Genomic DNA, 27,346 nt, shown 5'->3' on the forward strand with positions numbered 1-27,346 from the left:
AAGCCTGGCTTTAGGCATAGCTGAGCATAGGGAGGCAGAAGATGACATGAGAGATTGGTGTAGCTCATTCACTGTCCACCTCTCAGCTCTGATTTATTTGGTGTTGGTTCCATTCTAAGAAATTTTTTTTCACATGGAGCAAAGGTGGCCTATATAGAGGTATAGAAGTTGGGGAGATTCAGTTTTCTATGTTCCACAGTACCTGTGACTTAGGAGACCACTTTTCTCCTAGCACTCATGTCAATTCCTGTAAAGAAACACTGAATGGCCCATCCCCGAACCACTCACTGTGGCCAGAAAGTTGATGTACTGTTGCCAACCAGGCCAAGGACACCACAGCTCCCTACCCCAAGAACCAGGGTGAGGGGGAGCAGTCAGCCTCCCAGAACAACTGTAGCTCTGGGAGGAGGAGAGTTCCCTGCCCAGGGCAAGTTCTCAGTGAATTCGAATAAGACCAAATAAAGGCAAGGGCAAGAAGTTGGGAGTAAAGGGAGGTTTATTCTCATGGCTATAGGTCTCAATCTCTCCTTGCTCCCTGCTCTCTAAGCTCCTTGCTCCCATGCTCAGGCTTAATTCTCCAGCAGCACCAGGGCTCCATGGCTCTCTGCCCGCTCTGCCCCTAGTACCAGGAGGAACTCCCATGGGTGGCTCTCTGACAACTGGCAGATGCCTGACCAATTACCAGTGGATGAGAGGAGATTATGGGTGTTTCCTCTCCACCCTCCCCTGCACTGGTAATCCCATGACTGGCCAGCTGTTCTACCCCTGGTAAACGTCTCAAAGATGTGACAACAGGCTCTTATATGTATATATAATGGGCACTGTTAAGGTCAGGTGGGAATCCTGGTCAGAAATGTCCATTTTCCCATACCATACAGACTGAGAACAAGGAAGGAAGAAGTCATTTTCTAAACTGATGGTGAGCAGACAAAAAGTGAGAGAACAACTACTTCCTCTCCAGAAGATCATCACAGACTGACTACAGTTGTGGTAGGAACTGCTATGATAACCCTCCTGTGATCCCTGCCTCCTGCTATTCACAGCCTACATGATCCCCTCTCTTTTTACGTGGGCTAGATTTAAAGACCCACTTCCAAAGAAAAGAATATGATGGAAGCGATAGTACATCACTTCTGAGATTAGTTTACAAAACCCTGGAGCTTTCACCTCAGATGCTCTCTTTCAAATTCTTTCTTGGATTGTTCACTTGAGGGAGCAGGGAGAACCAGCCACCCTGTTGGGAGTCAGTCCTATGGAGAGGCCCATGTAAGTGAGTTTGGAAGTGGATATTCCAAGACTGACAATAACTATATGAGCTTGAAAGTGGATCCTCCCCAGTCTAGTCTTTGGATGCCATGACAGATCCAGCTGACAGCTCACCTGCAACCTTAGGAGAGACCTAGAGCCAGAAGCACCCAGCTAAACTGTGCCCAGATTCCTGACCCACAAAAACTGAAAGATCATACTTTTTTGTTGTTGTAAGTCACTAAGTTTTGGGGCAATTTGTTAAACAGCAATAGATTATTAGTACACTAGGATAAGTACAATAAGATAATATTTCTCTTTTTATGTACAAATAACTAAAAATAATAAAACATATCCAGGATCAGACAAAAAAAATATGTTGAAATGTCATATGTGATTAATGTCAGGTTGGAATACTTTCTCTGTTGAAAGTGAAGAAAACTAACTTTCTGCCCCTAGACGAAACTATTGTGTATTTTATCCATGAACAGACTGAATATATAGTAGCTGTATTACATCTTATTTATTAAATTCAGATCTTAAATCAATATACAGCACTTACAGCATTCTGTAGCTAGGGAAAGTCTAGGCTATATTATATGGCTATGTTGTGGTGGACTGTTTCTCTGATTTTTTAGTGTTTCAAATGAATTTTCAATTACAATCTGAGGTGAAAAAGACTCACTTTGCCAAGTTTCCTTTGACTCATTGTTAAAAGATCTGAAATGGATCACCATGAAGGGAAGGCCCATATGAGGTCAGCATGACTTTGTCCTTAAGATATGTTTATGTCTTGGTGTTTGTAGGTTACCTAAATACCTCTTCCTGATGCAAAGTCTAAAACACATCTCCAAGGGAGAAGAAAGAAGACTGAGTCCCATATCAAAAGAATGTTTATTAAAGCCAGGTTTCTTTAGCAACAGCTTTATTATAAAATAACATATATTTTTTAATGCATAAATCTATAAACCTGTGTATAAACACCAGGCAGATGTAGCTCCATAAAAAATCTCAAGTTGTAACCTCTGAAAACTGTGTAGGTAATAGAAATATTGACTAACCTCAACTGGAGTGCTTATACCTGCTACTATTTTCAGATGTTAATAGCTATCCTGGGCATTTTTGACTTGATATAATGTTGAGTGAGATTATCCTATGATGAGTGACCTAATATTTCAGAAAATTCTAATTAGCAACTAATTAACATTTCACCCTGTCATAACACAGCTCTCAAATGGCTACTGTAAATTTCTTTATTCAAATATGACAGAGGGAGATGCCAACAAGTTCTGAAGGTGTTCTTGATAATTATGTAGCACAGGGAACTACACTACATTTGTTATTATTTCTGTGAGATATAACTGTATCCAGACAACTAGTGTACTCAATGTAGACCCAAACCAAAGTTGATTTGCTTTCGTATTTTATGAGATTAGTGTCTCACACTGAGCCTATAATATGCCTCCCACCTTCTTATAGACTCCAGGTTTTCTTTTTTGTTTTTTTAATATTTTTGAGGAATATTGGTATATAACATTATATTAATTTCAGGTGTACAACATCAGAATTCAATGTTTGTGTACACTACCGAATGATCACCACAAGTCCAGTTACCATCTGTCACCATGCTATTGACCCGCCTAACCAGTTTTGCCCACCCCCAACCCTCTTCCCTACTGATAACCACTAATCTGTTCTCTGTATCTTTGAGTTTTGTTTTGTTTTGTTGTTTAGATTCCACATCTAAGTGAAATCATACGGTATTTGTCTTTCTCTGTCTGACATATTCACTTAGCATCACACCCTCTAGGCCCATCCATGTTGTCACAGATGGCAAGATTTCCTTTTTATGGCAGAGTAATATTCCATGTATATGTACCACATCTTCTTTATCCATTCATCCACTGATGGACATTTAGGTTGCTCCCATGCTTTGGCTATTATGAATAATGCTGCAGTAATCATATGAGTGCATATATCTTTTCAGATTAGTGAATTTGTTTTCTTTGGGTAAATTTCCAGAGGTGGAATTCCTGGGTAGTAGTAGTTTTTGGAAGAGCCTCTGTACTGCTTTCCACAGTGGCCACACCAATTTGTAGCCCCACCATCAGTGCCTGAGGGCTCTCTTTCCCACATCCCCCCAGTGATATGTCTTGTCTTGCTGGTATTGGCCATGCCAACCTGTGTGAGGTGGTATGTCATGTGGCTTTGATATGCAGGTACCTGATGGTGAGGGAAGTGGGGCATCTTTTCATGGGCCTGTTGGCCATCTGTATCTCTTCTTTGGAAAAATGTCTATTTAAGCCCTTTGCCCACATTTTCATTGGGTTATTTGTGTTTCTGGTGTGAGTTGTATGAGCTTTTTATATATTTGGATATTAGCCCTTTATTGGCTATATCATTTGCAAATACATTCTCCCATACAGTAGGATACCTTTTCGTTTTGCTGGTGGTGTCCTTTGCTGTGCAGAAGCTTTTTAGTTTATTTGGTCTAATTTGTTTATTTTTGTTTTTGTTTCCTTTGCTTGGGGAGACCTATACAGAATAAAATTACTAATGCTTATGTTCAAGAGTATACTGCCCATGTTTTCTTCTAGTAACTTTATGGTTTCAGGTCTTATATTTGGGTCTTTAATTGATTTTGATTTATTTTTGTGTATGATGTGAGACAGTGATCCAGTCTCATTCTTGTGCATGTGGCTGTCTGGTTTTCCCAGCACCATTTAATAAGAGATGGTCTTTCCCTCATATATTCTTAGCTCCTTTGTTGTAAATTAATGGACCATATATCTGTGGGTTTATTTTTGGGATATCTGGTCTATTCCATTGATCAATGTGTCTTAGGCCAATACCAAACTGTTTTGATTACTATAGTTTTGTAGTACAGTTTTAAATCACAAAGCATAGTAACACCAGCTTTGTTCTTTTTTCTCAAGATTGCTTTGTGCAGGGTGAGTGAGTCTGCACAAGAGTCCCTTGAAAGGAGTATCTTAGATCCTCACAGCCCCCTGCACTCCCTGGATTTAGGCAGCATTGGTTCCAGAGCCAGATTGTTTGGGGTCCACTTCTCTGTGCAGAGCTCAAGGATTGGGGCATACTATGTGGGACAGAAACCCCTCACTCATCAGCGAGAGGCTCCAGATCCCTGAAATCCCTCCTGGTTGTGGTTCAGCATGGCAGGGTTGGGGGCTCCTGTTTTCTTGAAGCTGCACTTTTATCCCTTGCTATGAAGGGGGCTGTTCAGCTAGTTTTCAGTGGTCATATTCCATGTGTAGCTGTAAATTTGTTGTGTCTGTGAAAGGAGGTGAGTTCAAGGTCTTCCTACTCTGCCATCTTCAGGCTCTAGGTTTTCTTGCAAGGAACAAGAAGCAGGGCCCATTACATAGGATTCATTGAAATTCAGTGAGTACCTAGAATTCACTACTTGCTACCAGTTAACTCATTTTATGGTACCAATTCCTCTGTCTTAATCAATTCTTATTCATGCATAGAAAATTCCATTTTACATTTGGTTTTAGCATATATTACATGTGGTTGAGTGGTGATTGCTTTTTTTTCTTTTTCCTTTTCCTTCCTTATTTAACATAACTACTATAGAGGACTATTTTGAAGCTGTTTAATTTTTGCTGTTGTTCATTCCTTTGAAGCTTTATGATTAAAATTATATGAATATACATGTGGTTGAGTGGTGATTGTTTTTTTTTCCTTTTTCCTTTTCCTTCCTTATATAACATAACTACTATAGAGGACTATTTTGAAGCTGTTTAATTTTTGCTGTTGTTCATTCCTTTGAAGCTTTATGATGAAAATTATGTGAATATACATGCACATGTTCATACAGACCTACTGTCTTACTGCCTACGGTGCTAGGCAGCACCTGTTAAAAACAAAATTCAACTAGTAACTTTGTTTCTCAAACACACCAATGAGTGTCCACCTCTAATGCTTTGCCTGTTGTCTTCCTTTCTGGTAACCTTGGCCTCCAGCCGCTCCCACACTCCATTCGCAGCCGACATGCAGGTGTTTACTGAGAGCTCTTCCCAATCACTCTCATATCCTGTTTCAGACTTTTGACAAGTATTTCCCAAGCATGTCCTGTACAAAAGTCCTACGCTAAGTGCTGGGGACATAATCATGAACAAAACAGACTAAAATCCAAGTTCTATGGGGCTTACATGTGTCTTCATAACACTATTCACCACTGAAATTAGCTTCTTCATTTTCTCAATGCTTCTGTTTGAGAAACAGAAAGGTTCATGTGCCAGAGGATTGTGAAGAAGGGGAGGGTATACAAGATGTGGTTGGACAGGAGGGCCAAATCAACAGGGTCTTGTCAGCCCTAGTGATGAGGAGTTTTAATTTTACAAAGCAGCTGAAAGCCGTGGTAGATTTATCAGGAAAATGACACTATCTGATTTATGCTTTTACAAACTTATGCTCTGCCCACCTTACACTTATCAGGATGGCAAAAGTGTGATGACCATGATGACAAGCGCTGGTGGGGATGTGGGGAAGTTGCAGCCCCTGTACCCTGCTGGTAGGAGTGTCTGGTGCACAGCTGCTGTGGACAACAGCCTGGCAGTTCCTCAAAAAATCAAAAAAAGGATCACCATGTGACCTAGCAATTCCATGTCTGGGTACATACCCAAAGCAATTGAAAGCGGGGAGTCAAACAGCTGTTTGTACACCCGTGTTCATACAGCATGATTCACAGCAGCCAAAAGGGGAAAACCACCCAAGTGTCCACCAATAGGTGGATGAATGAAACATGGTATGCTCATGCAGTGGGACACTTTGCAGCTTTGGAAAGGAAGGGAATTCTGACACCGGCTGCAACATGGATGAAATGTAAAGACATGATGCCAAGTGAAATAAGCTGGTCACACAAGGATCACTACTGTGTGATTCTACTCACAAGGTACTTAGAGTCATCAAACTCAGGACAGGAAGTAAAATGGTGGCTACCAGGGGCTGGTGGGTGGAGGATAGGGTGGTAGTGTTCAACAGGGACAGCGTTTCAGTTTTGCAAGATAGAAAGTGTTCTGAGGCTGGATGGATGGTGGTGATGGTTGCACAACAGCATGAATGTACTTAATGCCACCAAACTGTACACTTAAAAATGGGAAAAATGGTGAATTTTATATTTTGTGTATTTTGCCACAATTAAGAAAAGGCTGCCTTACTCTGGAAGTGTTCTAGAGAAAAGTTTGCAGAAGAGCATAGCTGGTTGTGTAGTGAGTATTCTCCCTTCTTCCTAACAGCAGCCATTTTCTCCTCTCTCCTTTTTGGCAGAGTCTCCTTTCAGGAACCCACTCTTTTGCCAAACACCCTATGCTCCAAGAGGGAACGATCTCACCTCCTGCTCCAGGGCTGGGCCTGCCTTCCTAGGGCAGAGGTCCTTAAAATGCAGCAGAACCGGGGGTGGAGCCAAGATGGTGGTGTGAGTAGGGCAGTGGAAATCTTCTCCCAAAGCCATATTATGTTTTTGAAAATACAACAAATACAACTATTCCTAAAAGAGAGACCAGAAGATACAGTACAACAGCCAGGCTACATCTACACCTGTGAGAACACAGTGCCTCATGAAGGGGGTAAGATACAAGCCGCGGCCTGGCAGGACCCGAGCATGCCCCCCAAACCAGCTCCCCGGTGGGAGGAGAGGAGTCGAAGCGGGGAGGGAGAGGGAGCCCAGGACTGCTAAATACCCAGCCCTAGTCATCCACAATGGGATTGCAGACATGCAGTGCGTGGTGTGCTGGATACCAGGGAAACGGAACAGTAAAACTTGTGAGCGGGTTGCGACAGCTGGTGCCCTGGTGACAAAAGAAAAGCGAGCGCTTTTTGAAAGTCTTAAAGGGACAGGAGCCTCACAGCTGGGTGGAAGCATCCTGGCACACTCAGCCCAGCAGCTGGGAATCCCGGGAAGTCCAGGCGCCCTAACCCCCTGAGCAGCAGCACAGCTCTGAGGCCCCTCACGGTGATAAACAGCCTCCTGCCCGTCCCCCCTCCAACGTGGCTCTGCCATAGCAGAGAAGCAGCCTGAGATTAGCCACACCCAAGCAGCCACGCAGAGCCCCATCCGCAGCCACCCAGACTCAGAGGCCCCCTTGGTGCACAGCTGCCCAGCAAAAGCCGCTAGGGGTTGCCATTCTCACAGGAAGGGAAGGTGACAGGCAAGCAGGAAGGGACTTTGTTCTTCCAGCTGACACACGTGCCAACTGCCTATGACTACCTCTATCGCCATGAAAAGGCAGAAGAATTTGATACAGACAAGAATCACACAGACAACCCCTGAGAGGGAACCTGGGGTGATAGACATAACCAATCTTACTGAAAAAGAATTCAAAATAAAGGTCATAACCATGCTGATGGAGCTGCAGAGAAAAATGTAAGAGCTAAGGAGGGAGAATACAGAAATAAAACAATCTCTGGAAGGACTTAAAAGCAGAATGGACGAGGTGCAAAAGGCTGTTAATGGAATAGAAATCAGAGAACAGGAACACAGAGAAGCTGACGCAGAGAGAGATAAAAGGATCTCCAGGAATGAAAGAATATTAAGAGAACTGTGTGACCAATACAAACGGAACAATATCCGCATTATAGGGGTACCAGAAGAAGAAGAGAGAAAATGGGATAGAAAGTGTATTTGAAGAAATAATTGCTGAAAAATTCCCCCAAAGTGGGGAGGAAATAGTTGCTCAGACCACGGAAGCACACAGAATTCCCAACAGAAGGGACCCAAGGAGGACAACACCAAGACACATAATAATTAAAATGAAAACGATCAAGGACAAGGACAGAGTATTAAAGGCAGCCAGAGAGATAAAAAAAAGGTCACCTACAAAGGAAAACCCATCAGGCTATCATCAGACTTCTAAACAGAAACCTTACAGGCCAGAAGAGAATGGCATGATATATTTAATGCAATGAAACAGAAGGGCCTTGAACCAAGGATACTGTATCCATCACGATTATCATTTAAATACAAAGGAGGGATTAAAGAATTCCCAGACAAGCAAAAGTTGAGGGAATTTGCCTCCCACAAACTACCTCTACAGGGTATTTTAGAGGGACTGCTCTAGATTGAAGCACTCCTAAGGCTAAATAGATGTCACCAGAGAAAACAAAATCACAGCAAAGAAAGCAGACCAACCAAATACTAACTAAAGGCAAAAAATGAAATCAACTACCCACAAAAGCAATCAAAGGAAACACCAAAGAGCACAAAATAAAACACCTAGCATATAAAGAATGGAGGAGGAGGAATAAGAAGGGAGAGAAATAAAGAATCATCAGACTGTGTTTATAATAGCTCAATAAGTGAGTTAAGTTAGACAGTAAGATAGTAAAGAAGCTACCCTTGAACCTTCGGTAACCATGAATCTAATGCCTGCAATGGCAATAAGTACCTATCTTTCAAAAATCACCCTAAATGTAAATGGACTGAACGTACCAATCAAAAGACACAGAGTAAGAGAATGTATAAAAAACCAAGACCATCTATATGCTGCTTACAAGAGACGCACCTCAAACCCAAAGACATGCACAGACTAAAAGTCAAGGGATGGAAAAAGATATTTCATGCAAACAACAGGGAAAAAAAGCAGGTGTTGCAGTACTAGTATCAGACAAAATAGACTTCAAAACAAAGAAAGTAACAAGAGATAAAGAAGGACATTACATAATGATAAAAGGGTCAGTCCAATAAGAGGATATAACCATTATAAATATATTTGCACCCAATACAGGAGCACCAATATATGTGAAACAAATACTAACAGAATTAAAGGAGGAAATAGAATACAATGCATTCATTTTAGGAGACTTCAACACACACAAAGGACAGATCCACCAGACAGAAAATAAGTAAGGACACAGAGGCACTAAACAACACACTAGAACAGAAGGACCTAACAGACATCTGCAGAACTCTACACCCAAAAGCAACAAGATACGCATTCTTCTTAAGTGCACATGGAACATTCTCCAGAATAGACCACATACTAGGCCACAAAAAGAGCCTCAGTAAATTCAAGAAGATTGAAATTCTACCAACCAACTTCTCAGACCACAAAGGTATAAAACTGGAAATAAATTGTACTAAGAAAGCAAAGAGGCTCACAAACACATGGAGGCTTAACAACATGCTCCTAAATAATCAATGGATCAATGACCAAATTAAAATAGAGATCCAGCAATATATGAAAACAAATGACAACAACACAAAGCTCCAACTTCTGTGGGACGCAGTGAAAGCAGTTCTAAGAAGAAAGTATATAGCAATCCAGGCATATTTAAAGAAGGAAGAACAATCCCAAATGAATAGTCTAAAGTCACAATTACCAAAAATTGGAAAAAGAAGAACAAATGAGGCCTAAAGTCAGCAGAAGGAGGGACATAATAAAGATCAGACAAGAAATAAATAAAATTGAGAAGAATAAAACAATAGAAAAAATCAGTGAAACCAAGAGCTGGTTCTTCAAGAAAATAAACAAAATAGATAAGCCTCTAGCCAGACTTATCAAGAGAAAAAGAGAATCAACACACATCAACAGAATCAGAAATGAGAAAGGAAAAATCACGATGGACCCCACAGAAATACAAAGAATTATTAGAGAATACTATGAAAAGCTATATGCTAACAAGCTGGAAACCTCGAAGAAATGGACAACTTCCTAGAAAAATACAACCTTCCAAGATTGAGCAAGGAAGAAACAGAAAATATAAACAGACCAATTACCAGCAATTACCAGAAATTGAAGCAGTAATCAAAAAACTACCCAAGAGCAAAACCCCCAGGCCCGATGGATTTACTGTGGAATTTTATCAGACATACAGAGAAGATGTAATATCCATTCTCCTAAAAGTTTTCCAAAAAATAGAAGAGGACGGAATATTCCCAAACTCATTCAATGAAGCCAGCATCACCCTAATACCAAAAACCAGGCAAAGACACCACCAAAACAAAAAATTACAGACCAATATCCCTGATGAACATAGATGCAAAAATACTCAACAAAATATTATCAAACCAAATTCAAAAATACATCAAGAGGATCATACACCATGACCAAGTGGGATTCATCTCAGGGATGCAAGGATGGTACAATATTCGAAATTCCATCAACATCATCCACCACATAAACAAAAAGAAGGACAAAAATCACATGATCATCTCCATAGATGCTGAAAAAGCATTCGACAAAATTCAACATCCATTCATGACAAAAACTCTCAACAAAATGAATATAGAGGGCAAGTACCTTAACATAATAAAGGCCATATATGACAAACCCACAGCCAACATCATACTGAACAGTGAGAACCTGAGAGCTTTTCCTCTAAGATTGGGAATAAGACAGGGATGCCCACTCTCCCACTGTTATTCAACATAGTACTGGAGGTCCTAGCCATGGCAGTTAGACAAAACAAAGAAATACAAGGAATCCAGCTTGGTAAAGAAGTCAAACTGTCACTATTTGCAGATGACATGATATTGTACATAAAAAACCCTAAAGACTCCACTCCAAAACTACTAGAACTAATATCGTAATTCAGCAAAGTTGCAGGATACAAAATTAATACACAGAAATATGTGGCTTTCCTATACACTAACAATGAACTAGCATAAAGAGAAATCAGGAAAACAATTCCATTCACAATAGCATCAAAAAGAATAAAATACCTAGGAATAAACCTAACCAAGGAAGTGAAAGACCTATACCCTGAAAACTATAAGACATTCTTAAGAGAAATTAAAGAGGACACTAACAAATGGAAACTCATCCCATGCTGCTGGCTAGGAAGAATTAATATTGTCAAAATGGCCATCCTGCCCAAAGCAATCTACAGATTCAATGCAATCCCTATCAAATTCCCGACAGCATTCTTCAATGAACTGGAACAAATAGTTCAAAAATTCATATGGAACCACCAAAGACCCCAAATAGCCAAAGCAATCCTGAGAAGGAAGAATAAAGTGTGGGGGGATCACACTACCCAACTTCAAGCTTTATTACAAAGCCACAGTAATCAAGACAATTTGGTACTGGCACAAGAACAGAGCCACAGACCAGTGGAACAGAATAGAGACTCCAAACATTAACCCAAACATATATGGTCAATTAATATACGATAAAGGAGCCATGGACATACAATAGGGAAATGACAGCCACTTCAACAGTTGGTTGGCAAAACTGGACAGGTACATGTAAGAGAATGAAACTGGATCATTTTCTAACCCAACACAAAAGTAAATTTGAAATGGATCAAAGACCTGAATGTAAGTCATGAAACCATAAAACTCTTAGAAAAAACCATAGGCAAAAATCTCTTGGGACATAAACATGAGCGACTTCTTCATGAACATATCTCCCCGGGCAAGGGAAACAAGCAAAAATGAACAAGTGGGACTATATAAAACTGGAAAGCTTCCATACAGCAAAGGTCACCATCAGTAGAACAAAAAGGTATCCTACACTATGGGAGAATATATTCATAAATGACAGATCTGATAAAGGGTTGACATCCAAAATATATAAAGAGCTCACGCACTTCAACAGACAAAAAGCAAATAATCCAATTAAAAAATGGGCAGAGGAGCTGAACAGACAGTTTTCCAAAGAAGAAATTCAGATGGCCAACAGACACTTGAAAAGATGCTCCACATCGCTAATCATCAGAGAAATGCAAATTAAAACCATAATGAGATACATCTCACACCAGTAAGGGTCGCCACCATCCAAAAGACAAACAGCAATAAATGTTGGCAAGGTTGTGGAGAAAGGGGAACCCTCCTACACTGCTGGTGGGAATGTAAATTAGTTCAACCATTGAGGAAAGCAATATGCAGGTTCCTCAAAAAGCTCAAAATAGACATTCCATTTGACCCAGGAATTCCACTTCTAGGAATTTACCTTAAGAATGCAGCAGCCCAGTTTGAAAAAGACAGATGCACCCCTATGTTTATAGTAGTAGTATTCACAATAGCCAAGAAATGGAAGCAACCTAAGTGTCCAGTGGTAGATGAATGGATAAAGAAGATGTGGTACATATACACAATGGAATATTATTCAGCCATAAGAAGAAAACAAATCCTACCATTTGCAACAACCTGGGTCGAGCTAGAGGGTATTATGCTCAGTGAAACAAGCCAGGCAGAGAAAGACAAGTACCAAATGATTTCACTCATATGTGGAGTATAAGAACAAAGAAAAACTGAAGGAACAAAACAGCAGCAGAATCACAGAACCCAAGAATGGACTAACAGTTACCTAAGGGAAAGGGACTGGGGAGGATGGGTGGGAAGGGAGGGATAAGGGGGGTGAAAAAGAAAGGGGGCATTACGATTAGCATGTATAATATTGGGGGAGACATGGGGAGGGCTGTGCAATACAGAGAAGACAAGTAGTGACTCTACAGCATTTTACTATGCTGATGGATAGTGACTGTAATGGGGTTTGTTTGGGGGGGGGACTTGGTGAAGGGCAGAGCCTAGTAAACATAATGTTCCTCATGTAATTGTAGATTAATGATACCAAAAAAAAAATACATCAGAACCGCAAGGGGCTCTGAGACCCTTTCAAGGTTCAGTGAGTTTCTTTCTTTTCCAACTACATATTTGAGTGAGGCTGGGTTTTTAAATATTATTATTACTTCTACTAACATTGCAACAGACTGAATGGATACAGAAGCATATATGAGAATCCACTGTCTTACACTAAGCCAAATACCAAAGTGACCTGCAAAAATGTGAGGCAATGCCACATGGCGCTCATTAAATGCTTCAGCTAAATGGATGAAAATAGAGCTGCCATGTGATACAGCAACCCGTCTTCTGGGGATATACCCAAAGGAAATGAAATCAGTACCTCAAAGAGATACCTGCACTCCCATGCTCATGGCAGCATTATTCACAATAGCTAAATATCTGTCAGTGGGTGAATGGATAAAGAACCTGTGGCATATATATACAATGGAATATTATTCAGCCTTAAAAAGGAAGGAAATCCTGCCACTTCTGACAATGTGAATGAACCTGGAAGACATTATGCTAAGTGAAATAAGCCAGACATAGAAAGACAAAAACTGCACAATCTCACATCTAAAAAAGTCAAATCTATAGAAGCAGAGAGTAGAAAGGCATTAACAGATGAGAGAAATGAGGAGATGTTGGTCAAAGGCTACAAAGTCACAGTTACATAGCATGAATAAGTGTAGAGATTTAATGCACAGCAGTGGTGACATTATATATATAACATATATGTGACATTATATCTAATATATATAATTTATTATATCTAATATATAATTATATTTCCAGTATATGCTGGAAATATGCTGAGAGTATATTTCAGGTGTTCTCATCACAAAGAACAAATGATAATTATGGGAGGAGAAATGTTGATTAGCTTGACTGGAGCAATCATTTCTATGTATAGCAAATCATTGCACACCTTAAATATACACAGTTTGTATTTTTAAAATGCTTTTGCTTTGTCTTACTACACTGATGGACAGTAACTGCATTGGGGTATGGGTGGGGACTTGATAATATAGGTAAATGTAGTAACCACATTCATATTAAATTTATGGGAGATTAGGGCTTGAGAAGCAGATTTTGAATTTATTAGCATATAGATAATAGTTCAATTAAAATCATGAGAGCACAGGAAGCAACCTAAGTGTCCACTGATGGATGAATAGATAGAGATGTGGTGCATATATACAATATAATGGAATATTACTCAGCTATAAAAAAGAATAAAATCTTGCCATCTGTGACAACATGGATGAACTTAAGAGGTTATTATTCTAAGTGAAATAAGCCAGAGAACGACAAATACCATATGATTTCATTTATATGTGGAATCTAACAAACAAACAAACAAGCAAAGAAGCCAACAAAACAGAAATAGAGTCATAAACGTGGGGACCAAAGTGTTGGTTACCATAGGGGAGGGGGGTTAGCGGAGGGGTGAAGGGTATGAAAGAGGAACAAAATTCCAATTACAAAATAAATAAGTAACAGGTATGAAAATTGTAGCATAGGGAATAATGTAATATCTTTGCATGGTAACAGATGGTAGCTACATTTATTGTGGTGAGCATTTAGTAATGCATATAATTGTGGAATCACTATGTTGCACATCTGAAACCAATATAATGTCAACTATACTTCAACAAACAAATAAATAAATAAAGATCATGAGAATACATGTCAGAAAGCATGCATTGCCAGAAGAGCAATGGGAACATTACTGTTTAAGGGATGGATAAAGGAATCCTTTGGGGTAAGTTATTAAGGTAAGAGTGGAGAAGGAAGTATGAATTAGAGCAGAGGTGCAATCTGTCTGGGCTGTGACCAGCAACTGCAGCCAGGGAAGACACAGTGGTGTTTGCTGGCTGCAGAGTTCTCAGTGGAGCTACTGTCAGACATCAGAGTGAACTTAGCCTTCTACAGGGTGTGCACGGCATGTGAGAAGAAGGCACTTTTATAGTTGCCTCTGTGTCCAGGCTCAAGGATCTGGACTTCTACATGCCTTCATAACCAAGCGTCTTTCCATGGGTCTCCAGGCTTCCTGTCGTGTAGGAGCTCTGTTAGGTCTGTAGCCCTTTCCCAGCCCCTCTGAGCCCCCAATGCCCTAGGCACTGGCTCAGACCTTAAAATGAACAAGCTACAACTGACCCTTGAACAACACAAGGGTTAGGGGTGCCCACCCCCCACGCAGTGGAAAATCCGTGTATAAATTTTGACTTCCCCGTAACTTAACTACTAATAGCCTACTGTTGCCTGGAAGCTTTACCGATAACATGAAAAGTTGACTAATACATATTTTGTATGTTCTATACATTATATACTGTATTCTTACAGTAAACTCCAAAAAAATTTCTAATATGTTAATTGAAAAGCATCCACATATAATTGGACCCCCACAGTTCCAACCTGTGTTGTTCAAGGGTCAACTGCACTGCAAAAGTGGGTGTGGGAAGACGCTGGTCCTCATCACCAATGGTGGGCCACAGTAGGCCAGAAAGGTGATCACTTCCTCCTGCTTATTCCTCCAGATAGGCCCTGTTGGGACCTTTGACAGGAGCACTTAGGAAGTATTTGCCCACGATCACCACTTTCAAAGTGGGTACAACAGGAAGACCCCATGCCTGCCTCTAACCTGCCTGCTGCAAAACATTTACATCTGGTCTTCTGCCTTATGGAAGAAAAGCCCATTTTTCATTTTCAGTTCAATGTTTTCAGACTTAAAATGTGCGCCTTTTGTTCATTCTAATTCGCCTACATCTGTGTAAAACAAAAGTTCATTTTCAGAGCAGTGTGGAGGGGGACTGTGCACAATTCTAGTTATTGTATAGAGAGGCTGTGTGCCTGACTTTTTATTCAGCAAGAGAATAATATAACCATGGGTGGGTGTTTTCTCTAGCTCATGCTGGTGATGTCTTGTCTCTCTCTCAAGAAACAATGGGCACTTATTTGAGATGACTTAGATTTAGTTCACTACTTTATTTTTTCATTTGAAATGGCTCTCAACTGTGAAGTGGGTGAAAAAAATGAGTTAATTTCTTGAATATTTTAAATAGTTGCCCTAGGTTCTAATTTTACCTACAATGGAAACATTTGAAAGTTTATAATATTAACATTATTTCATCAAGCTAATATGAAATGAAGAACATAAATAAATATTTTGGTGTAGATCATGACACAAATACTTCCAGTCCTGGGCTCATTTCTGCATACATTAAAAAAAATACTTCTCTTCCAACACTATTGAATTTTATACTTAAAATTGGTTAAGATGGTATATTTTATGGACATTTTACAATTAAAAGAAACACTTCTAAATCTTCAAAATTTGGTAGCATTAGTTTAATGAAGAAAGAAGTACTTTCAATAGTTTATTTCAGTTTGTAAATTAGTTTTAATAAAATCAGTGATTATGAAGGCTTAATTTAAAATAAACCCTTAAGATGTTGTATCTATGTATCTATCATCTATCCACCTACATATCCAAACTCATAGAAACATTTTACTTAAAAATATGGAATGCTTCACAAATTTGCATGACATCCTTGTGCAGGGGCAATGTTAATATTCTCTGAATTGTTCCAGTTTTTAGTTTATGTGGTGCTGAAGCGAGCACCAGATGCTGTAACTCTAGAAAAATTACTTGGCATCACCGAATTATAGAACAACAGGAGACCTTGAGGTTTCAAATGACAATTCTTTGTTCTACAGATGAGCAAGTTGGCTTCTAGGTTAGGCCAAGAACCTGTGACTAGGATCCAAAGCCATCTTCAAAGGACAGCCACTTGATGACAGAATACAAAGCTGAGTCCTGAAAAGTCATACACACTCTAGAAAACTTGTTTCAGAAATTGAGGGTTCCCTCCACCCAAAGCAAAAGAAAAAAGTGGCTCCCTGCCCCACTTCACTTTTTTCTCACTCTCCAGAAGCAGCTACTTTCATTTTTTTTCATCTCCAAATCTCTGCTACTTCTTGTTTATTCATGTTTAAGCATTGTCTGTTGTCTTATTACCATGGAAGATGAGGACTGAGCCCTTTCACTGAACACCATCAACATAAGCCTGGCTGCTAGCATTCAGGTAACCAAGTAGTAGGAAAAGAGCTGAGTTTCAAAATATTTTGATTGTAAACTTTCATGCTACCCTCTGTGTCAGTCAAGATACAAGGGGATTAACTTAAATGGACAGAGAACTTTACTCTAAGAAACAATCTTGGAGGGGCCCCTCCCCGTGTCTGGCTTTAGCTCTCACTGTTACAGGTGTTGGCTGCAAGCCTCTTGGGCAGTGGATGGTTTGCTGGGTTTCCTGGGCTGGAGGCGCCATAGTCCCCAGGCAAGCAGGAAGCCTCCTTCTGGGGTAGTCAGGCAGAGGCTGGTAAGCAGGGCATCATGGCTGGGGCTGGGCAAAAGGAAGCACCTCACTGGGACACAGGTGGCCTGCGCTGGCACACAGGTGGACAGGAAGTGCCTCTCCACATGCCTGATGGGCAGGCTTACAGCAGCCAGGGCCTGTAGAGCCTACTTGCTAGCCAGAGAGGTGGTCATGTGGCCAGGGCTGCAAGCGCACTAAGGGACTATGGACGCTGGGGCTGACTGTCACTGGATGTGCCCACCCCGCCCCCTGCCCACACACGACAACTGGATGGTATTAGCAAGAAGAAACTGAAGCTTTGCAGAGCTAGAAAGGAGAAAAGGAACACTGCTTAGAGGCGCCCGCTCAATGTCGTAGTGTAGGCAATTGTATTCATCTGCCAGGGCTGCTGTAACCACAACCAACCAACTAGGCAACTTACAAATTTGTGGGGTCACTGTTCTGGAGGCAAAGTCAGGGGGTTGGCAGGTTGGTTCCCTCACAAAGGGAAGGGTCTGTTCCAGGGCTTGTAGGCAGCCTCTGTATTTCTGTCAAATTTTTCCTTCAAAAGAACAGCAGCAATACTGGATTAGAGTCACTCGGATAACTTTTCTTTTTTTTTAAATAATTATTTTTTATTGAAGGGTAGTTGATGCACAGTATTACATTACATTAGTTTCAAGTGTACAACACAGTGGTAGAACATTTATATACCTAATTCTAGGTTCCAGCTATCACCCTACCAAGCTGTTACAATATCTTGACTATATTCCTTATGCTATACATTACATCCCGGTTACTTATTGATTTTACCATTGGAAGTCTGTCCTTTTTTTTTTTTTTTGTGAGGGCATCTCTCATATTTATTGATCAAATGGTTGTTAACGACAATAAAATTTTGTATAGGGGAGTCAATGCTCAATGCACAATCATTAATCCACCCCAAGCCTAATTTTCGTCAGTCTCCAATCTTCTGAGGCATAACAAACAAGTTCTTACATGTAGAACAAATTCTTACATAATGAATAAGTTACATAGTGAATAGTACAAGGGCAGTCATCACAGAAACTTTCGGTTTTGCTCATGCATTATGAACTCTAAACAGTCAGTTCAAATATGAATACTCATTTGGTTTTTATACTTGATTTATATGTGGATACCACATTTCTCTCTTTATTATTATTATTTTTAATAAAATGCTGAAGTGGTAGGTAGATACAAGATAAAGGTAGAAAACATAATTTAGTGTTGTAAGAGAGCAAATGTAGATGATCAGGTGTGTGCCTGTAGACTATGTGTTAATCCAAGCTAGACAAGGGCAATAAAACATCCACGTATGCGAAGATTTCTCACAGAACAGGGGGGTGAGGTTCTAAGCCTCACCTCTGTTGATCCCCAATTTCTCACCTGATGGCCCCCCTGCGACTGTGCCTGTCTTAGGTTGTTCCTCCCTTGAGGAATCTTACCCGTCTCTGGCTAACCAGTCATCTTCCGGGGCCATACAGGGAAAAGTGAAGTTGGTAAGTGAGAGGGAAGCCTTATTGTTTGAAAAGGTTAGCTTTTTACTTCTTTGCATATTTATGCCCTGTGGCTTCTATGCCCAGCATTTGTCTTGAGGTATCTTTACCACTTGGAAGAATTATGATACTCGGTAAATTTGATATGAGGCACGAATTCTATTTAAGGGTTGTAATTAGGAAGGAAGAAGAAAAGCTATAGAAGTAGCAGGCGGAAGAAAACATGGGAAGATTGATTATTTCTTTGACATATCTTCTTGTAGAGTAACTTCAGCATATATAGGTTTTAAGCTACTACTTAAATTGCGCACACACATTAACATAATAGGAGTATAGTTACATAACCAAAGCATATCTGTAATTACCAGCCATCTCCAGTGACACCAAGAAAACCAGTTAGGCACCTTAGGCATTTGTGAAAACTTATCTATGATATGGTGGATATTGTCCAACTGAACTTGAACAGTCTGAGAGAAATCAGACAAATTAAAACAACCCATTCCTGGGGAATGTTCACATCCCTTATGTTCTTTTAACAGTAAATAGTCTGTAGTTGTAAGACTTTGGAGCGCTACAATTTGCACTTCTCCAAATTCTTGGTTGAGTTCCAACAGTACAGATCCAGTCAAATTTGTTGTTTTACTGTATGCACAGGCCAGCTTAGATATCTCCTTCCTCATTCCCATGGCAAGTCAAGGAACTGGTGGGATGAGTGCATCTACAGCTGTAGCAGCGTGTGGATCTTTGTTGGGGTTTTTTGATGATCATCTTCTGGCATGAGTCTTCCAGAGACTGCTGATGTTGGAAGTTCTTTTTCATATCGTATCTTAGTTCATTTTCGGGGTAGCCCAATTAGGCCTTGATCCTCTGTATAAACACAAACAGACCCCTTGCCCACACTTTTATATGCCCTTTATACCCTTGTGTAGAACTCATTGGAGGTTACCACACAGGAACTGCCCTTTTTTTTTTTTTTTTGCTTTGTTTTTGGTATCACTAATCTACACTTACATGATGAATATTATGTTTGCTAGGCTCTCCCCTATACCAGGTCTCCCCTATAAACCCCTTTACAGTCACTGTCCATCAGCATAGCAAAATGTTGTAGAAGCACTACTTGCCTTCTCTGTGTTGTACAGCCCTCCCTTTTCTCCTACCCCCCCATGCATGTTAATCTTAATACCCCCCTACTTCTCCCCCCCTTATCCCTCCCTACCCACCCATCCTCCCCAGTCCCTTTCCCTTTGGTACCTGTTAGTCCATTCTTGAGTTCTGTGATTCTGCTGCTGTTTTGTTCCTTCAGTTTTTCCTTTGTTCTTATATTCCACAGAGAAGTGAAATCATTTGGTATTTCTCTTTCTCCGCTTGGCTTGTTTCACTGAGCATAATACCCTCCAGCTCCATCCATGTTGCTGCAAATGATTGGATTTGCCCTTTTCTTATAGCTGAGTAGTATTCCATTGTGTATATGTACCACATCTTCTTTATCCATTCATCTATTGATGGACATTTAGGTTGCTTCCAATTCTTGGCTATTGTAAATAGTGCTGCAATAAACATAGGGGTGCATCTGTTTTTCTCAAACTTGATTGCTGCATTCTTAGGGTAAATTCCTAGGAGTGCAATTCCTGGGTCAAATGGTAAGTCTGTTTTGAGCATTTTGATGTACTTCTCTACTGCTTTCCACAATGGTTGAACTAACTTACATTCCCACCAGCAGTGTAGGAGGGTTCCCCTTTCTCCACAGCCTCGCCAACATTTGTTGTTGTTTGTCTTTTGGATGGCAGCCATCCTTACTGGTGTGAGGTGATACCTCATTGTAGTTTTAATTTGCATTTCTCTGATGATTAGCGATGTGGAGCATCTTTTCATGTGTCTGTTGGCCATCTGTATTTCTTTAATGGAGAACTGTCTGTTCAGTTCCTCTGCCCATTTTTTAATTGGGTTATTTGTTTTTTGTTTGTTGAGGCGTGAGAGCTCCTTATATATTCTGGACGTCAAGCCTTTATCGGATGTGTCATTTTCAAATATATTCTCCCATACTGTAGGGATCCTTCTTGTTCTATTGATGGTGTCTTTTGCTGTACAGAAGCTTTTCAGCTTAATATAGTCCCACTTACTCATTTTTGCTGTTGTTTTCCTTGCCCGGGGAGATATGTTCAAGAAGAGGTCACTCATGTTTATGTCTAAGAGGTTTTCGCCTATGTTTTCTTCCAAGAGTTTAATGGTTTCATGGCTTACATTCAGGTCTTTGATCCATTTTGAGTTTACTTTTGTATATGGGGTTAGACAATGGTCCAGTTTCATTCTCCTACATGTAGCTGTCCAGTTTTGCCAGCACCACCTGTTGAAGAGACTGTCATTTCGCCATTGTATGTCCATGGCTCCTTTATCAAATATTAATTGACCATATATGTCTGGGTTAATGTCTGGATTCTCTAATCTGTTCCATTGGTCTGTGGCTCTGCTCTTGTGCCAGTACCAAATTGTCTTGATTACTATGGCTTTATAGTAGAGCTTGAAGTTGGGGAGTGAGATCCCCCCTACTTTATTCTTCTTTCTCAGGATTGCTTTGGCTATTCGGGGTCTTTGGTGTTTCCATATGAATTTTTGAATTATTTGTTCCAGTTCATTGAAGAATGTTGCTGGTAGTTTCATAGGGATTGCATCAAATCTGTATATTGCTTTGGGCAGGATGGCCATTTTAACGATATTAATTCTTCCTAGCCACGAGCATGGGCTGAGTTTCCATCTGTTAGTGTCCCCTTTAATTTCTCTTAAGAGTGACTTGTAGTTTTCAGAGTATTAGTCTTTCACTTCTTTGGTTAGGTTTATTCCTAGGTATTTTATTTTTTTTGATGCAATTGTGAATGGAGTTGTTTTCCTGATTTCTCCTTTTGTTGGTTCATTGTTAGTATATAGGAAAGCCACAGATTTCTGTGTGTTGATTTTGTATCCTGCAACTTTGCTGTATTCCGATATCAGTTCTAGTAGTTTTGGGGTGGAGTCTTTAGGGTTTTTTATGTACAGTATCATGTCATCTGCAAACAGTGACAGTTTAACTTCTTCTTTACCAATCTGGATTCCTTGTATTTCTTTATTTTGTCTGATTGCCGTGGCTAGGACCTCCAGTACTATGTTAAATAACAGTGGAGAGAGTGGGCATCCCTCTCTAGTTCCCGATCTCAGAGGAAATGCTTTCAGCTTCTCGCTGTTCAATATAATGTTGGCTGTGGGTTTATCATAGATGGCCTTTATTATGTTGAGGTACTTGCCCTCTATTCCCATTTTGCTGAGAGTTTTTAACATGAATGGATGTTAAACTTTGTCAAATGCTTTTTCAGCATCTATGGAGATGATCATGTGGTTTTTGTCTTTCTTTTTGTTGATGTGGTGGATGATGTTGATGGACTTTCGAATGTTGTACCATCGTTGCATCCCTGGAATGAATCCCACTTGGTCATGGTGTATGATCCTTTTGATGTATTTTTGAATTCGGTTTGCTAATATTTTGTTGAGTATTTTTGCATCTACGTTCATCAGGGATATTGGTCTGTAGTTTTCTTTTTTGGTGGGGTCTTTGCCTGGTTTTGGTATTAGGGTGATGTTAGCTTCATAGGATGAGTTTGGGAGTATCCCCTCCTCCTCTATTTTTTGGAAAACGTTAAGGAGAATGGGTATTATGTCTTCCCTGTATGTCTGATAAAATTCCGAGGTAAATCCATCTGGCCCAGGGGTTTTGTTCTTTGGTAGTTTTTTGATTACCGCTTCAATTTCGTTGCTGGTAATTGGTCTGTTTAGATTTTCTGTTTCTTCCTGGGTCAATCTTGGAAGGTTATATTTTTCTAGGAAGTTGTCCATTTCTCCTAGGTTTCCCAGCTTGTTAGCATATAGGTTTTCATAGTATTCTCCAATAATTCTTTGCATTTTCGTGGGGTCCGTCGTGATTTTTCCTTTCTCGTTTCGGATACTGTTGATTTGTGTTGACTCTCTTTTGTTCTTAATAAGTCTGGCTAGAGGCTTATCTATTTTGTTTATTTTCTCAAAGAACCAGCTCTTGGTTTCATTGATTTTTGCTATTGTTTTATTCTTCTCAATTTTATTTATTTCTTCTCTGATCTTTATTATGTCCCTCCTTCTGCTGACCTTAGGCCTCATCTGTTCTTCTTTTTCCAATTTCGATAATTGTGACATTAGACCATTCATTTGGGGTTGCTCTTCCTTTTTTAAATATGCTTGGATTGCTATATACTTTCCTCTTAAGAGTGCTTTTGCTGTGTCCCACAGAAGTTGCGGCTTAGTGTTGTTGTTGTCATTTGTTTCCATATATTGCTGGATCTCCATTTTGATTTGGTGATTGATCCATTGATTATTTAGGAGCGTGTTGTTAAGCCTCCATGTGTTTGTGAGCCTCTTTGGTTTCTTTGTACAGTTTATTTCTAGTTTTATGCCTTTGTGGTCTGAAAAGTTGGTTGGTAGGATTTCAATCTTTTGGAATTTTCTGAGGCTCTTTTTGTGGCCTAGAATGTGGTCTATTCTGGAGAATGTTCCATGTGCACTTGAGAAGAATGTATATCCCGCTGCTTTTGGATGTAGAGTTCTATAGATGTCTATTAGGTCCATCTGCTCTACTGTGTTGTTCAGTGCTTCCGTGTCCTTACTTATTTTCTGCCCAGTGGATCTATCCTTTGGGGTGAGTGGTGTGTTGAAGTCTCCTAGAATGAATGCATTGCAGTCTATATCCCCCTTTAGTTCTGTTAGTATTTGTTTCACATATGCTGGTGCTCCTGTGTTGTGTGCATATATATTTAGAATGGTTATATCCTCTTGTTTGACTGAGCCCTTTATCATTATGTAGTGTCCTTCTTTATCTCTTGTTACTTTCTTTGTTTTGAAGTCTATTTTGTCTGATATTAGTACTGCAACCCCTGCTTTCTTCTCACTGTTGTTTGCCTGAAATATGTTTTTCCATCCCTTGACTTTTAGTCTGTACATGTCTTTGAGTTTGAGGTGAGTTTCTTGTAAGCAGCATATAGATGGGTCTTGCTTTTTATCCATTCTGTTACTCTGTGTCTTTTGATTGGTGCATTCAACCCATTAACATTTAGGGTGACTATTGAAAGATATGTACTTATTGCCATTGCAGGCTTTAAATTCGTGGTTACCAAAGGTTCAAGGTTAGCCTCTTTAGTATCTTACTGCCTAACTTAGCTCACTTATTGAGCTGTTATGTACACTGTCTGGAGATTCTTTTCTTCTCTCCCTTCTTGTTCCTCCTCCTCGATTCTTCATATGTTGGGTGTTTTGTGCTGTGCTCTTTCTAGGAGTGCTCCCATCTAGAGCAGTCCCTGTAAGATGTTCTGTAGAGGTGGTTTGTGGAAAGCAAATTCCCTCAGCTTTTGTTTGTCTGGGAATTGTTTAATCCCACCGTCATATTTGAATGATAGTCGTGTTGGATACAGTATCCTTGGTTCAAGGCCCTTCTGTTTCATTGTATTAAATATATCATGCCATTCTCTTCTGGCCTGTAGGGTTTCTGTTGAGAAATCTGACGTTAGCCTGATGGGTTTCCCTTTATAGGTGACCTTTTTCTCTCTAGCTGCCTTTAACACTCTTTCCTTGTCCTTGATCTTTGCCATTTTAATTATTATGTGTCTTGGTGTTGCCCTTCTTGGATCCTTTCTGTTGGGGGTTCTGTGTATTTCCGTGGTCTGTTCGATTACTTCCTCCCCCAGTGTGGGGAAGTTTTCAGCAATTATTTCTTCTAAGATACTTTCCATCTCTTTTCCTCTCTCTTCTTCTTCTGGGACCCCTATAATACGGATATTGTTCCTTTTGGATTGGTCACACAGTTCTCTTAATATTGTTTCATTCCTGGAGATCCTTTTGTCTCTCTCTATGTCAGCTTCTATGCGTTCCTGTTCTCTGATTTCAATTCCATCAATGGCCTCTTGCATTCTATCCATTCTGCTTATAAACCCTTCCAGAGTTTGTTTCATTTCTGCGATCTCCTTTCTGGCATCTGTGATCTCCCTCCGGACTTCATCCCATTTCTCTTGCGTATTTCTCTGCATCTCTGTCAGCATGTTTATGATTCTTATTTTGAATTCTTTTTCAGGGAGACTGGTTAGGTCTGTCTCCTTCTCTGGTGTTGTCTCTGTGATCTTTGTCTGCCTGTAGCTTTGCCTTTTCATGGTGATAGGAATAGTCTGCAGAGCTGGGACGAGTGACGGCTGGAAGGACTTCCTTTCTTGTTGGTTTGTGGCCCTCCTCTCCTGGGAGAACAGCGACCTCTAGTGGCTTGTGCTGCGCAGCTGTGCGCAGACAGGGCTTCTGCTTCCTGCCGGGCTGCTATGGAGTTAATCTCCGCTGTTGCTGTGGGCGTGGCCTGGCTCGGGCAGCTACTCCAAAATGGTGGAGTCGCGTTGGAGCAGGAGCTGCTGGGAGGGTATTTATCTCTGTAAGGGGCCTCCCTGCTCCCTGCAGCCCAGGAGTTAGGGTGCCCAGAGATCCCAAATTCCCTACCTCTGGATTAAGTGACCCGCCCTGCCCCTTTAAGACTTTCAAAAAGCACCCGCCAAAACAGCGCCCACCAAAAAAAAAAAAAAAGAAAAAAAAATTTTTTTTAATTAAAAAAAAAGAAAAAAAATTTTTTTTTTTTAAAAAAAGGTGGTCGCTTGTTTTTCTTTATTCTCCGGTGCCAGCCTCAGGCCTCTGCTCACCGGTCTTACTGCCCTGTTTCCCTAGTATTGGGGTCCCTATCCCTTTAAGACTTCCAAAAAGCGCTCGCCCAAACAAAACAGCAAAAAAGCAAAAAAAAATGGTCGCGCGCTTTTATGTCCTCTGTCGCCCAGCCTCCAGTGCCCGCTCACTGTTCTTGCTGCCCTGTTTTCCCAGTATCCAGGGCCCTGCGCTCTGGCCCGGATGGTTGGGGCTGGGTGTTCGGCAGTCCTGGGCTCCGTCTCCCTCCCGCTCTGCCTGCTCTTCTCCCGCCGGGAGCTGGGGGGAGGGGCGCTCGGCTCCCGCGGGGCCGGGGCTTGTATCTTACCCCCTTCGCGAGGCGCTGGGTTCTCTCAGGTGCGGATGTGGTCTGGATATTGTCCTGTGTCCTCTGGTCTTTATTCTAGGAAGGGTTGTCTTTGTTATATTTTCATAGATATATGTTGTTTTGGGAGGAGATTTCCCCTGCTCTACTCACGCCGCCATCTTACGCCCCTCCACCTCAGATAACTTTTAACTTGATCATCTTGGTTATCTCTGAGAAGACCCTATTTCCAAGTTAGGTCACATTCTGAGATACTGGTTAGGGCTTTAACATATGAATTTGGGGGGTGGACACAATTCAATCCCTCGTGCCAATGATGGGTGAATTTGGAGATGAGAGACAATGAATCACTAACAGGAACACCCCTTTGTTTTCAGCCCACCCTCTGTTCCTGGTTTTTCCGTCTAGAGCCTCTCTATTTTTACCCTTTCTAAAGGATAAACTCATGGGCTTCTGCTGGATGTTGGAGAGGCAGTTGCCAAGCAACTAAGGCAGGGCTGATGGTAGATGAGGCTGTTCTATAACTCGATTTGCTGAAGAAATAGGTCAGGTGGTGATACCTAAGTACGAGAAGACAGGTGAACACAATTATTATGTGCAGCAGGGCTGGGATGGCAGCCAACAGGTTTGGACCCACAGAGTTCTGGATATGGCTAATAGAACACAGCAAATCGAGGGGCAAGACTGATGGCCAGCCAACAAGGATACTATTCAGGTTTTACCATCACATTATCAATGATAGAATACAAAGAGGCTGAGGGAAGTTGCTCCAATAAGTGACAATCCCTTGCCCAGTTCGTTTTCCAACCCAGAACACACTGAACGAAGAGGTTGGGCCCCAGGAGGAAGGACCTCACGACAACTTACCAAGTATAGATTGCAACCATTCCTCTAGTCTTCGGCCATTTCCTCAGGTAACTACGCTGGAGAAAGGGCAATACCCAAATATTCAGAGGGAGGACTGTTGGACACAGTATCCAAGATTTGAAGCATCATCATAGGGGGGACTTATAGAGACATGGTAATAAAGGGAGTGCTGTCCAAGTCATAAATGTGTATTTAAGTGCTCACATTAAAGCTGTGTATGCTCTGTGGACCTTCCTGGTGGCCATTTCTCTGTCTCTGTATGTGTAACTCGAGTTGACACACTTAGTTGGCATGACTCCCCACAGGTTCCTTTGGCTTGTGGGATAAAGACTACCCCAGAGCCCAAACAGAAGTCTCTAAGACTGCTGTGCCCTCCCTTTCCACACCCCCTTGCTAAAATAGTAAAACAATGTGCTTTTCTTTTCAGATTACAAGAGGACAAAAGCAGTTCACATTCGGCATCGAGACGCTGCGCGATTTTGCCCAGGTCCATGTTAACTCTCCTGCCCTCTGCCATAATAGTCTGAAGAGACATGGACATCTGGTCACCCCATAGAAAGTCACATCAAAACTGTTATTACACCTGTTGAGCTGGATGAGCCACAAGTGGTTCATCACTGGAGGCCGTGGCATGACACTTACTTGAGTGTGGGAAATAAACCTTAAAATTGTTTTCATTTAAACTTCTCCAGGAAAGGAAAATGATTTGGAGGTTGATAAAGCATACTTAAAATAACCAATAACCAATGCAACCAATATACTAATAGTCAAATAACAGAAACTAGAA

At 40.8% G+C, this 27,346-nt stretch overlaps 1 long non-coding RNA gene and 1 other non-coding gene across 2 annotated transcripts; one reads left to right on the top strand and one right to left on the bottom strand.

The window, feature by feature from the left end:
- The first annotated feature begins 784 nt into the window (after positions 1-784).
- LOC130682935 (uncharacterized) lies at positions 785-27,346 on the top strand. Its single transcript, XR_008996400.1, has 2 exons — positions 785-990; positions 26,987-27,346. It is a non-coding gene; the product is annotated as an uncharacterized LOC130682935 (long non-coding RNA).
- LOC118925925 (U6 spliceosomal RNA) lies at positions 16,290-16,397 on the bottom strand. The gene has a single exon (XR_005030242.1). It is a non-coding gene; the product is annotated as a U6 spliceosomal RNA (small nuclear RNA).

The sequence above is a fragment of the Manis pentadactyla genome, chromosome 3 (genome assembly GCF_030020395.1).
Source record: "Manis pentadactyla isolate mManPen7 chromosome 3, mManPen7.hap1, whole genome shotgun sequence".
NCBI lineage: Eukaryota > Metazoa > Chordata > Mammalia > Pholidota > Manidae > Manis > Manis pentadactyla.